The 14,910-nt window shown below is 34.3% G+C and overlaps 1 long non-coding RNA gene across 1 annotated transcript; it reads right to left on the bottom strand.

Annotated features, from left to right (window-relative positions):
• LOC109947199 lies at positions 3,673 to 4,583 on the bottom strand. The gene is made up of 2 exons (XR_002270149.1): positions 4,097 to 4,583; positions 3,673 to 4,012 (listed from the first exon to the last, which is right to left on the bottom strand). It is a non-coding gene; the product is annotated as an uncharacterized LOC109947199 (long non-coding RNA).

Here is a 14,910-nt window from a genome sequence, read left to right as displayed (position 1 = left end):
ATAATGCCCTCAAACCTATAGGGGCTACATTAGCCCAAGAAACTAGCACAAAAGTCTTGCATGTTATATTACCATATTCTTTGTCGATTTCGATTATTAGTATGGTGATTTTTATTTGAATGTGATGTAATAGCTCCTAAATTGGCAAAAATGACATGTTATGCGTACATTATGAGTATGACTAATTGATCCAACGACGATCAATTAGATAGATATATTTGATATATTAGGGTATCTAATTGAAAAAAAAAAGAGAAAAGGATAATCGAATTAATTCCTTTTAATCATACATTATGAGTATGAGTAATTGATCAGGTGATTATTAAAAGAACTATTAATTTGAGTTTATCTTACTCTGAATTTCCAGCAGTACTAGGGATATTCAAATGCTAGTTGGATAACAAGTGCTAGTGATAATAAGTCTACATCAGGGCGGATCTTTACAATTGCTGGATGAGCAATTTCTTGGGCTTCAAAGAAACAAACATGTATAGCACATTCAACTATGAAATCTAAATATATAGCATTGGCAGCAGCAAGTAAAGAAGCGGAATGCCTTAGAAATATGTTATTAGAAATAGAGTTGTAGCCACAACCGATGTCATGCATTTCTTTATACTGTGATAGCGAGGCTACTTTGTCTAGAGCTTATAGTAAGGTCAGTGGCGATGATGGATTCAAGATTTGAAAGTTAAGTAGGCGGAACTAGCATGTTGCATGGATACGTATACGGATATATCGATACGATGATTAAAATAATATAAATAGCAAAATTGATATCGCATCCATCATGTTATAATCATCCACCAAATAAGAAAGAAAAAAAAAAGAATCAAATGCATTTTGAAAAAAAAAAAAAACAATTAATACATGTAAAAACAACTAGCATCTATTGCTATAAAACTAGGCGCTAGTGTACAAGAAATTGGGCTACGGTGTGCAAAAAAATTGGGTGTCCAAACAATTTTACCAAGTCCAAAATAATTATAAAGTTCAATACCACCCATATCTAATCGAGTTTTTATAAAAAATAGTTAAAATTTGGCCCTTACTTTCATAAATGTCAGTTTTTATAAAAAGCTTTCATACATAGCAAAAACTCCACTTAAAAAGACACAAATACCCTCAAAATTAAAACTCACATAAACTTAAAAGTAAAAATTAAAATTAAAATTAATCTTTCGCAAGCGATCATCTCTTACCAGACTTGTCAAGTATATTGTGGGAACCGAATTTTAGCAAAACCCTAGGTCAAATATTTCCTTCCATTTTGGGATTATTTGATTTGGGAATTCTTGCCTTGAATTAGGGATTTGATTCTCATTAAATCCCTAATTGATTTAAATCTCCTAACATCAGAAAAATAATTCCTTTTCCAACAAGGATTATTTTTCTCCAAACCCAAACCCTACGAGGCTCTAGAAATATGAGGCTATGCAAGGCATGAGGTAAGCCATTCTAAGCTCACAAGAAATTTCCTCCTAGCCGCCTCTTCTCTCTCTCTCTCTCTTACACAAGGCTCCAGCCACCACACACGGCTCTGACCCCCTGGTTCACACCATACATACATCTCCGTATCCTTTTTAGCTATTGTTTTTTTATGAATCAATTGAACTAACTTAGGTATCGAAGGGTCTTTAGCTAGCAGCCCCGGGTGTGGTCCTCTTATTCGGATTTATTTTGCAGGGAGAAAGAGACAACAAAGAGGAAAACAGAATCTTAGACGAATATTCTCGTGGGACATATATCATCCAACAAAGGCTTATTTATGGATATGCCCCATGTGCTTTCAAAATAGTCTCAGATTACCACATGTTCTTTGAAATGTCTCAATATACCTTCACTAAGTGTCTCACGTAAGTGATTCCGTCAGATTTGAGAGAAATTCTGTTAGCTGATGTAGCCCCCACTTCTCATTTTTCTCCCAAAATATGAAATTCCCAAATCAAATTCCTCATTTTCTCCTAAATCCCCCATTTTCTCCCAAAAATGAAGCTCCAGATTCTCCCAAATCTGAACCTCCACCTTAAAGTCCAACGCCAAACAGTTTCCAAAGATTCTCAAATAAATCGTGTGACCCTCTTCCTAGATAACCTAACACAACCCCCTTCCCAGATAACCCAACACACTAACTCAGTCAGTATTCACACAGAGAAAAAGCAGCCTTCCTCCCTATTCAAAGATTCGAGACCTTCTTTTAGAGATTCCCACATATGAAATTCCCTCAACCTAACCTTCTTCTCTCAAATTCCCTATTTTCTCAACCTGACTAACCCTTCAACTCTCTTGTTAAGAGATTGAAAATAAGTAGGGACCACATCAGCTAATGGAACTTTTCTAAAATCTAATGGAATCGCTTACGTGAGACACTTAATGGAAGTATAGGAGGTATATTGAGACATTTCAAAGAACATGTGGTAATTCGAGACTATTTTGAAAGCACAGGAGGCATATCCATAAATAAGCCTCTAACAAAGAACATGTTCTAACTAATTCAATTCTTCTTTTCGAGTATGATACAAAACAAGGCTTCCTTCATTCAATCTCTCTCTGCTTTTGAAAGTTTTCCTCCTCGGACTGATTGGGTATGGATACATACACATCTAAAGCTAAGGTGGCTTTGATTCGCTTTGTTATTTATAGAAAATAAAAATAAATTTCTCTTACATAGAAATTACTTATGTCTGGTCAAGCAGGTTTTGAGCTGATTTTTGTGGATATGAAGGTCTTGTTTCGAAGACTGCAATTGCGGGGCTTCTGTTTTCGACGAAACTTACCACTCAGACATGTCAGAAGGGATCTCAAGGAGTCCACCACAGTTGTCTTCAATGTCGGCATCATAACAAGTATCACCATAAACATATTAGCTTGAGACATGAATATGCCAAACAATTAATAACAGATGGAGTTATTAATATTATTTACATTAAGTAAAGCAATAACTTGGAGGATCCGTTTACAAAAGCACTCTCAAGAAATTTGGAAGTTAGTACATCTAGTGGAATGAGGCTAAAACCCTTCACTGGAAATCACCAACAATGGTAACTCAACTTTGTCTAAAACATCATTAGTTCAAAGTTTAATGGGTAATAACAAGTTATTGTTAAGTGATTGTAAAAGCACTGAAATTCAATGTATATAGCCCATTTGAAGATAATCAGTGCAAGACTGCTACATTTAGGAGGATGAGACTTTATCTCTTGATGAGGTTAAATAATATTATGTCTACAGTAGCAGGGACATGGGAAGGAACCTCTCACTTATATGAACGTAAGAAGTGGTGCCGTTTTTACCAAGAGTTGTTTCTCTTGTAAATGTTCATGAAACCAGGATGAAGCACAAGGCCATAATCATGTGTGTGGAAATATGATATAATCATGTGTGTGGTAATTCCGGTTTTACATAAGAAGACTAGGTTTAAGCTCAGGCCACCACAGACTTTGTTAAAACTTTGATTTACTTGCACTAATTGAAGGTTTAATTCGAAAGACACTTTATTGTATGCATGATAATATTGGTGTGATTGTGTTACAATTCGATCGGGAATTATTTACATATATTTTAGAGAAGTGTGGATTAGTATATATATTATTGAAATTGGGAAGGATTGTTGAAGATTTCAATAATATATAGAGAGAGTTAGTCAAATTCAATTTCCACGGCAAAGAGTTTTGATTCATCAATATGTCTTTTGGTTAAATCAATTATATATCTTTTGGCTAAATGGTACATACCAACTAATTTGTCTTTTGGTTGAAATGGTATATACCAACAGACATGATATTTGGTAGTGTCCTTTGAGAAAGTGGCGTTGCACATTTTCAGATAAATTGAATGGGTGCCTTCTATACTCTATATATACTTCCTATTGTTATCAGAGCAAGATATCAGAAACCAATCCTAAATAGTTTCCTATTCTTTCCGGTTCTACAATCATACAATTTCCTTATAGCAATTTCTAAGGGAATTCTTCGAGTTTTTGCTATTTGCAGATTCCAGACTTTGTTGTATCCTGAAAGTAGTTTGCCAAGAACCCTTTAGCAAACTCAATTAAGTGGAGGCAAATAATACTTTAAGAAAACGATTCAAATTTTACCTCAAAGTCTTTCTTCATATTTCAGTTTTTACTCAACACGTTTTGCAGCAACTGAACTGATAAAGAGAAGAGAATCATCACATTAAAACCACAAACACTTGTATTATTACATTCTCATGCAAGAACTCAAAATAACATAACAGAATTGAAAGATATCCTTAAATTAAAAGACTCATGACTGAGCCGGTTGCCGATTTGTGACTTGCCGGTTCGCCAAGCAATAGCCAAACCTCTGCTACCTCTAGATCATTGCCTTGCTGTAGTTAGCAGCCATTGACTGAGCTCAGACGAACTGTTGAGTTTTGGAGGAGGTTTGAGACAAACCTCACTCCATGTCCATGCTTTTAAGTCCCATGGATTGGCTCTTCTTGCCAATCTGTTTCCACACCCATCAAGATTTGGAGAAACTAAACTGATAGGTTGCTCTAATGATATGATTTCCAATCCAATGGGCACTTAAAACAGACAGTGGAGACATAACTCTCTGGCTATTGGCTTTAAATAGCTGATGTTTGATCAGAATCTTTACTTGAATTGAAACCTTGACAACCCATCTACTCCACTATCTAAAAATAATGGCCCCATGCTTTTCTTTTAAAAATTGCACCTTCAAAAGTAAACAGAAAAAAGCTCCCATCAGATGACTATGTTACCCTTTCACCTAATTCCCATACAGTTCTGATTCTTCTGAGTATCTTATGATCACTCTGCAACTGTGTTTAGGAACTTGGTTAATTGCAGACATGGATTCATTTCCATGCTCAAGAACTTTCAGCTTGAATCTTGATCAACTACATACTAATTTCTGCAAAATTATCATTTTGCTGGTTACTCATCTGCATCTGGGAAAATTCATAACAAGGGACCTTCTTTAAAATTGTGAAATCATAGAAGGATATTAGTGTCAATGTAATGAAAACTTTAAAAGATTCCTATGATATGTGTTGGTGTGCATTACTTTTAATAATTGGAGTTTTATACTTTTATGTTGCATCAGTGGTGCCACTAATTCATCACTCATGCTCATCTACTCCTTTTTCCAACTCCAATACCCTTAATTACCCACTAACCCTTTGTTACTTGGCAGCCAAGCCGAATTTCCTTTTCCATACTATTGATGGCTTGGTAAGCCAGACCAATAATTTAACTAATGTGATATGAACCCATAATGGAAATTTTAGCTCAAGCTGATTCTTGGTTGAAGCCAAATGGATTCAACCTAGCTGCTTAGCTAGCTAACAGTCTCCCTCAAAGAATCATTTACAATCTAATGCTCATTACAAACATTTGAAAATACGGCACTCATTAAGTCATCATCGTCCATTGAGTGATACGTTTAACTTACATAACACAATTTCAAAAGTCTGATTGATAATTTGTCACTGTTGGAACTTGATATGTGTTGGAAGTATTGAAAAGTCCACTGGTCTATAGGGATTGGACACTGTGGCCATTATTGACAAAGCAATGAAGCGTGTCATTACCTGTGTGGAGGCTTCAACTCAACAATTGACTGCCATTTTTGCCTTTTCTATTTGATTCTATGCATTGCTTGTCTTCCCTTCCTTGATGACTCTTATGAAGTTTTACCCAAAAAGAAGTGGCCTCCTCCTCAGAAGTGCACTCAATTACAACAGTACTTAGACTCTCCACTGGTGAGGCTTTCTCTTATTGCCTCTCTCTTTATGCAAACAGAGAAACCAACTATCAGTACTTAAAGAATCTCACTTTACTTTCAGACCAAAAAAAAAAAGAATCTCACTTTACTTATCTGTTATGTCAATTTTCATTTCTTATACAGACACAGATTGCAGATTTCATATGGCCAACCAATGTTGTGCAAGAACAAGCCAACTTAGGCAAGTTGTTTGTAGGTGACAAGGTAGATGAAAAGATAATTCAACTTAATTAGTCACGTGAAATGACACAAGTACTGTCATTAGTAGATGCTTAGTTTGTCTTCACATTAAATTTCAACTGTGCAAAACAAATTCGGCGGCCTATTTTCAATTAACTTCCTGTACAAGATATTCTCTGATTCCAAAAACTACCAAAAAAAGTAGCTTCAAAAGAGTCGTTGTAAGCAGATCGTTAAACCAAGAAAAACATGCGAGTTTTGTTCTGCATCTCTTGGTAGGTGGGTTATCTGCTGCTCTTGGAGGCCTTATCCAGTGAAGTTGTGGCTTTCTGAGAAGGTATCGGCTCAGCCCCATTTAGTTCTGTTCGGAGCCCAAACTGAACTCAGGGCAACAAGCCCTTTTTGAAAGCCCAATTAATCACTATCAAGAGAGAGAATTACAACTTTAATTCACTATCAAATTGACGGAAAGTCTTGCTTAAGAGAACTAAACTTTAGAAATGATTATTTAATACAAAAATAATGCCAAAAGCCAAGTGGAAATAAAATCGAGTTTTTCTATTTAAACCTCGCGCTTCTCTTTATTCACCCCATATTCTAAATTCACCCTAACTTCCAATTCAAATTTTCACAATTTCTAAGAAAACCTGATTATCTTCCCAAACTACCCCTAAATACACACCCAGCAGAAATTTTTTTATTTATTTATTATAAAACTCATCAACCTCATACCCCACACCCTGCTATCTTGCTCCTCACCACTCTAAGTTCACCTCAACCTCACTTTACTTAAAGAGATGAAAACTATGTTGTCAAATGTGTGAAATAAAAGAGCTTTGGAGAAGAAATCATGGGAAATAAAGTTTGAGGAGAAGAAGAAAATAGTTTTGGAGAAGAAAGAAGCCCCTTTGAAATGGGAGTAGAAACTAGAATCTGCTACCAAAGCAAAAGCTTATGCTGATAGCGATAGTGACACTAACAACAGTGATGGGAGAAGAAAGTTGAGTAAAAGATGGGAGAACAAACTTAATATGAAGAGTGGTGAGGTGTGTGTACTAGGGTTAAGTATTAAGTTGGATGACTTTTTTATTTTTTTACACAATAATAAAACTTAAGATCTTAATGATTTAAGTATTGGGATGAACAAAGAAAAGTGCGGGGTTTAAATAGAAAAACTCAATAAAATATCATAAACAGAAAACAAACCAACTAAGAAAGAAGACCATTGTTCCGCATCCTCTCGGGCTACACTAAGAGAGCCATATTGGCTAAACCCATTGTGTGCCCCAATGGCTAAACCGGAACCCGATGCAACCCGGCATCATTCCCGCTTCGTAGCTCCAAATCTATATCAAAGGCAGACAACTTGAGCCAAATCCTTACATGAGTGGGTCAAAAGACGGTAATTATATCATGACAACGGTAACATTTCACAACAACTACTTTTACATCACAAAACAAAATAAACAAAAAACAAAGAATCCAGAGGAAAAAGGAAGGGAATAAGAGGAAATGAGATGAGAGGAGAAGAAGGGGTATTAAGTAAGAAGGGTGGCCGCCGATCTCAGCTAGGAATTTTTCTTTAGGATTTTCTCAAAAAGCAATGATTAGGTTTTCTCAAAAAAAAAAAAAAAAAAACTGCGGATATTTTAAGTTTTAAGTTTTTAAATCTATCAACTTTGTGAAACTTTTTTTTTTTTTTTGGTGGTGGGAAAACAGATGAAAGTTAGAAGGAAATTAAAAGGTAATCTGGGGACAAAGTTTTCTTCCTTATTTTTGGGTGTGAAATAGTTGACCAAATTATCATGGGGTTGTTGGGTGCAGTTTAAGGTGTTAAATGTCGTTCTCAACTTGCCACAGGTGAATAATTGAGCATAAGTGCCACTTCCATAGTCTTGTTTTTTTAATTTATAAAATAAATTAGACTTGTTTAACCATAATAATTTTCTTGTAAGCAATGATATAATCATATGATCATGCAGCACAGATGATCACAAAGGAGCATGTATATACATATAATAAGCGATTATACTCCCTACAAATTATTTAAATATATCTTGGGGTTATCGAAAAGATAATGGGAATTTTTGCTCCCCATTAATATGATTAGGATAACATCAACCATCAGACATCTTCCAAGTTGTTGCACTTCCATTTTTGTCTCCCAAATTGCCTTTAGAGAGAGAATACTTTAGCCCAAAATAGTTAAAGAGAATCTTGCCTTCTTTTTGACCAGAAACACAACCTTTATAAGCTGTCAAAAAAATGCTCTCCACTTAACTCTTTTTTTTTTTTTCTTCAATGATCATGCTTCTTATATTAGTGTAATACTAATAACACATTTTGGCTTCAGCACTAAGATTTTCATTGGAAGTAATGCAAAATTTGTATTAGTTATGCAGATTTTTTGGGCATAATAATGCAAAATAAAAAAGGACAAGTGCTGACATTTCTACCTTTTGTTTACCTTATTTTCTTACTCACCTTATTTTCAAAATTTTAAAAATAAATTTATTTTTTTATAAAATGACTTCTAAGAAGTTGAGAAAAAAAACCTCAATTCACTGAGACAACCTGAAATAATCCCTCTCATTTACATACCTGTCATCCTTCCAATTCACGTAGTTGCTTTTCTATTTCGTCAAGTTTTCACTTTAGATTTTCATGTGTTTGTTTATGTGCACCAAAAAAGAAGATAAAAGTAGACACAAAATTCAATGCATATTTTATCTTAATCTCGTCTGGTAAACAACAAAACGAAAATAGAAAACATATAACAATGATCAAATACGGGAATGGGGTGGCACCCACCTAAATATCTGATATATATTAATGCAAGGGAATCCTTTAACATTTAAAAAGTCTTACACTCAGTTGACATTGTTATGCTTTGAAAATAATCATTATTAGATTTGTTGTAAGAGAAAGTAGTTTAGTGTTTAGTAAACTTTTTGTTAAAATTGTTGTTTGAACTGATTGCCTCATAATCATAAAATGATTTACGTATAATCATTAAACCCAGTGCATCTTTGAAATTGATTCCTGCAGAATCAGAAAATGAAAGCACTCCTGAAGTTGTTTTCCCTTATAACTTTCTCTCATTGCAATTTTTAATAATAAGTGACTTTCTCATAGTTTATCAAACAGGCTGAGTTTCCTAAATTTTTTTAAAAATCACTTATTACTTTAAATAAACAATACCAAAAGGGCACTTAGAAATATACAAGCAAGCTAAATAACTTGGCATGCAAATGTTTCTCCTGCATCTCATGTAGTTCATTATTCTAACTTCATATCTATGTTTCGTAGAATTTTCTTTAATTATTCTCTACCTTGTTAGCATTTGTTTCCTTTAGGATTTGACTGATCTCTTGTTATTTCACCCACTTTTTTATTTGAAATTGTGAAGACAAATTAAAAGGTGTTTTAAGAATAATAGTGAGTGCAAAGATATGACTATATTTTTTCAAATTTACATTATGAGTAAGAAGATAAGAAGAACACAAAAAACAAAAAACAAAAAAAAAAAGGACGGAAAGAAGAAAATAACAGCACTCAAAAGTAAATATCAAAGAACCAAAGCTTTAATTAATCAACACTATGCTAAGGTATGCCTGAACTACATAACACCTAACAACCATCGAAAACAACCCTCTGTATCTTTGACTAATCAGAAATCGAAATCCTTGTCAACCTAGGTCAGCCTTCGCCTCAACCACCAACAGCCAATAATTCCTTTTTGACCGGCCAAAAACAATAACAACGCAAAAGTTTCAATCCATTGCGATTAAACAATTCTCAAAAGGGATAAAAAAAAGGAGCTTACAGAGATTTCATTTAATATTAATAACAATGGCTTTCTCTAATTGAGTCTTATTGTGTGTTTGGACTCCAAAATTAAAGTTAAACATGCGTGATTTATTGATGATATATATTTGTAATGACTTTGATATTTTATCATGATTAGCCTGATTATCAATTAATTTTGACAACAACACATGCCTGGCTACAAACAAAACAACTGCATGGCTGCTCTTACAGCCTCGGATGACCTAAGTTTTGATTGTGTAAATATCTTTATAAATATTCTTAGTCTATCAAATATATCACATGTACAAAAAAGTAAAAGGAAGATCGACGATGATAATGATCAAATATAAGAAGCATTTTTAACATAGTAAGCACGAAGATTTGGTCGGATTTAAGCATCATTGATCTTCGATTGTTGTCCCCCAATTACAGCTTCCTCAGATGCAGCCCTTTCAGAACGTGGTACTTGGTAATTGGCCATGTGGTATGTCGAATGGAAAGTCAAGGAGTAAAAGTCTTTGTGAATCTATGAATAAGCGACACGAATTTTATTTGACTTGAAGATGGTTGGTGAACTTTCCGCAGATGCAGCAGCACCCTTTAAGTTCGGAGACGGCAAACTTAATATTTGTTTAAGCATGTGATCAGATGACAAATGCGGAACTCCTTTCACTAAATACGGCTTTGTTAGTAACACGTGTCGTTCATGTGAATACGTAGCAAGAAATTTACTTTTGACATTGATATTCAATTGCTTAATCACGAATTATATTTAATTAATATTCCAAATGCTTTAATTTACGTCCGCCACAATACAAGGCACCTGATTGACTCTATATAAGAAAGCAATTCTTGGACCACCTCCACATTAATCAAACCTTTTGTGAAAACTCAGGTTCGGAAAGCTATATATATATATATATATATATATAGATATAGCTCAGAGAAGAAAACACACGTGCACACTTGCCAGGCAACAAAAATACAAGAATAACAGGGTGGATGGATATAACTCCGACCCGACTAGGTCATGTGGCTGCTGCTGCTGCACCGAAGCCATTAAAATGCTGAAGAGGTACGCCCAGTTTTTATGCATTTCCGATTTTATTTGTAAATAATTCGACCTACCAATGGAAAAAAAGAGGTAAAGAAAAGATGCGTTGCCTGCTCACAAAACTGTAGGTTTTACCTTAAGATATCAACCGTCTGATTGGCCTCGGAAGTCGGTGTTTGTTTAATCCGAGAACGATCCAACGGTGACAACTGCACACTATTTGGATTCTCTGTGAAACACGTTTTAACTTTTTTACAGGGAGAGGACGGTATCTTGTCAACTTTTTCCCGAGACGATCAATCAATCCATCAAATCAAACATCAGAAATATATAAAAGAAAGAAAGCCAACTGCTGGTTTGCTGGTTCACCCTCGTCTGAAAAATTTGCGCCCTTTTGGTCTTAATGGTACGTATTAGGCTTTAATATTCTTTTTATTTCTTTTTTATTTGTACTTCGTTGTTGTTGTTGTTGTTGTTGATGACTAGTAAATGCATGGCGCACCCTGCAACAGCAATTAAATAATTGAATGTTAAAAAGAAAACATTTCCATTTAGTAGATTTGCAAATGTTGATATAAGATTTTTATTTATCGAAAGTTAGGCTCCGTTTGAGAAAACTTTTTTTTATCCTAAAGCGGCTTTACTTTAAAGTGAAGCAGTTTAAGGTATTTGGTAGAAATAAAATATCTCAATTATTTTAAAAGCAGTGGTCTTTTGACAGCAGTTTTTAAAAGCAGGCTCTGGGTTGCTTTTCAAAGCTGATTTCAAAAGAAGTAGAGATGAACTTTTAATGAATTTTTTTAATTCTCAAAATACCATCATTCATTTTAAAAAATGACACCACCTCCACTTCAACATTCAACTCCACCACTTGCACCACCACATTCACTACATCCACAACCACCGCCACCACCACCACCACCACCACATCTGTCTCCTCCTCATCCTCCGCCACCACCACCTTCACCACCTCCACATCCACCTCCACCACTACCTCCTCCACCTCTACCTTTTCCACCACCACAACCACCTCCTCCTCCTCCAACCTCCACATCCACTACCACCACCACCACCTCCACAATCATCATCCCCACCACCACCACCATCACTACCACAACCACAAGATCCACCTTGATCACCACCACTACCTTCACTCCATCACTACCACTACTACCACATGATTAGTACATAACACTTTTAACATCATGTCTATTTTAGTCATTATTCATAGTCACAACAATTTTATATTAAAATTTACCAAATGATTTTAACACTGCTTTTTGTACTAACAACATTTTAAAAATATTATTTACCAAACATAGAGCTGCTTTACTTTACAACTAATTATTTTCAAAGCACAGCAGAAGCAACTTTTTTTTAAAAGTGACAGCAATCCCAAACTGGGACTCAAAACGCAAGACAACACTCATTTTTCAACTTATGCTTTTGTCAAAAGCTGCAGCTCACCAACTTGCTTATTATGGGACATCAATATTTTCCTATTATAAGAAGTAGTGGTGGAGTCAGGATTTCATATTAGAAGGGATCCTTCACAAAACTTTAAAAAATAATTTGAATAGGAGCGTTCAAGCACTAACTGATTACTAACCTTCACAATTTTTTTAATACGATACTAACTACTCGGTTAAGCCAACTTCATAATATCATTTCATATTGATTAATAATTTATTCATTCATTATAAACATAATTGTCTTTAATTTCATATTTTAATCTCATCATCTACACTATTAAAGACTCAAAAGTTAATAATTTATATTCCAACATAGAGAAGAAATACAAAAAAAATTCATAAATCTCAATATTAAGGTATCCTACTCAAACATGTAAAAAGGGAAGGAAAAAAAATTCACAAAGCTTAAGTTAAACAAATGAGGAGGAGAAAGAGAGAAAAAAAAGGAGTTTTTAGTGCAAATATCATAACCCAACCTAGAAGATTTAAGAGAAAGTAGAAAAGTGATTAGGAAGTTTTATGATTAATTTGTAGACAAAAAGAAAATAATATATGATTTATTTTAAAGTAAATATCCCAAAATATATTATATATAATATATAAATACAAGGGATATAAAGATTGAGGGGGGCTTGTGACCACTATGGTCCGAATATGGCTTCGCCCATAATAAGAAGAAATTATATATAATGGGTATGTCACTATAACGGTACTCCAAACTTATTATTATATTAAAAGATTGTATTATTATATCGAAAAATTAAAACATATAATAATAAATAATTAACTTAAAATAACACCACGGTGATATCTCGTGTATAAGTAAATTTTTCTCCCCAATCAGCTTGGGCAGCTTATTACTAATTCTGAAAGTGGTGTTACATCATCCGCCATATGTATAAATATATTTGCCGACTAGTAAATTTTTAATCTCAAACTAGTGGATTGGTTTTCACAACACGAATTTATCACATCAGTCGATAACATGAACCCAAAAGGTCCCAAAAATCCTGTGGCCTAGTGTCTGACTAGTCAAAGCTGTCGGGTCCCAATCTAGTCATAGCTCTTTTTTTTAAATATGAGTTAAGCGTATTAGCTTAAGGTTGTCTTGTCTGCATAATCAACCATATTATCGGACCCCCACCAACCGTTACAACGCACGGGGGTCTAGCCATATAAATCTCCCATACCGTACTTCTTATCTTCTTCCAACTCCCCACCGTCCCATAATATAAGGGTAGGGTTTCAAAAAGTCGTGAAGACGTTTACCCTAAACGCACCGCATAATGAATTGTTCTACCACCACCGACGTCCATGTTTTCTATTGATTTTCCTTTTCAAGTTCGATTTCCATCATATTAAAGCAACCAATTGAATTTGCTCCCAAAATGTCAACTACACACACATATATATATATATATTCATGCATGCGTATACAATATACAAAATTAATATTAATTAATGCAGATGCTGGTGGGTTCCAGTTCCATATGCATCTCGAGCTCATTGGGGAGGAATGCGTGCCCTCCACGTGCTAGTGTGTCCCACGTGTAGTGGCCGCCTGTAGGTATGCATGGCCCACCACTAGAATTCGTCTTGACTACATAGATCATACTTTTTATCGAATAATTTTTCCTTTGTCGAATGCATCAATTATCAACATTATCTACCTACAACTGTACTGCAAGTTATTATTAACTCCCCAGTAAAAATATAAAAGGTAAAACAGTATATATAGAAAAGTTAACAGTAAACTTTAATAGAGCCACAAATAGGGTTATACAATGTGAATTGTCAATTACTAAAATTGGGCAGAGTCGTCAGCATAAGAAGCATAGGTATCATTGTACAATGAGTTATATACACAATTTATACAATATTATTTATATATGGAAAAGGAAAAGTCTCATCTTGCCATTTACAAATACAAAGGCTGCTTTTTATATTTTATGTTTTTTCTGCTGGAATTTTAAAACCTACTTTGCTCGTGCCTCGAGCCTCCTCTTTCTTTTTTTCCATGTTTGGTCAATTTAGGTATTGCATCTTTCTAATTTTGTTTTGGTGTATCTAGCTGTCAGTTTGGGAGTGTTTATAAAAGGATTAAAAGTGTTTTTTGACAACAAAAAAATATTTCTGACAACTATAATTTAGAAGTACTTCTAGGTCATAAAAGCACTTTCTAGAGTATACTTCTTCAAAAAGTGATCTCAAATATTTTTTCTTATGAAAATTTATAATAAAATCATTTACGATCGCTAGAAGTGCTTATGAACAAAAATGCCTCATAAAGAAGTAATTGCAAACAAGCATTAAACATTGTTTACACCTTGAAAGTAACACACACGCTAAATAATATATATATTTTAAGTAACAACACAGTAGAAAAGGAAAAAGATGAAAAAGGAAGGGGCTATTACATATCTAATCATATATCACTTAGTTGTTAGTTGGACAACAAGCACACTCCCCAAGAACACTTCCAGTTACCCTCTGATACTCCACTTCCAGCAAATGTTCTCTCAGTTAAAAATTTTGTGGTTAAAATTTCAAGATGAATAGAAATAAACAAATATACTGCCTTTTAGTTTATTTTATTTTATTTTTCTCCTATAGCTGTAGC

The sequence above is a fragment of the Prunus persica genome, chromosome G1, assembly GCF_000346465.2.
Source record: "Prunus persica cultivar Lovell chromosome G1, Prunus_persica_NCBIv2, whole genome shotgun sequence".
In the NCBI taxonomy this organism is placed as follows: Eukaryota; Viridiplantae; Streptophyta; class Magnoliopsida; order Rosales; family Rosaceae; genus Prunus; species Prunus persica.
The sequence above is the reverse complement of the archived record's forward strand: the minus strand, read 5'-3'. Positions and strand labels throughout refer to the sequence as shown.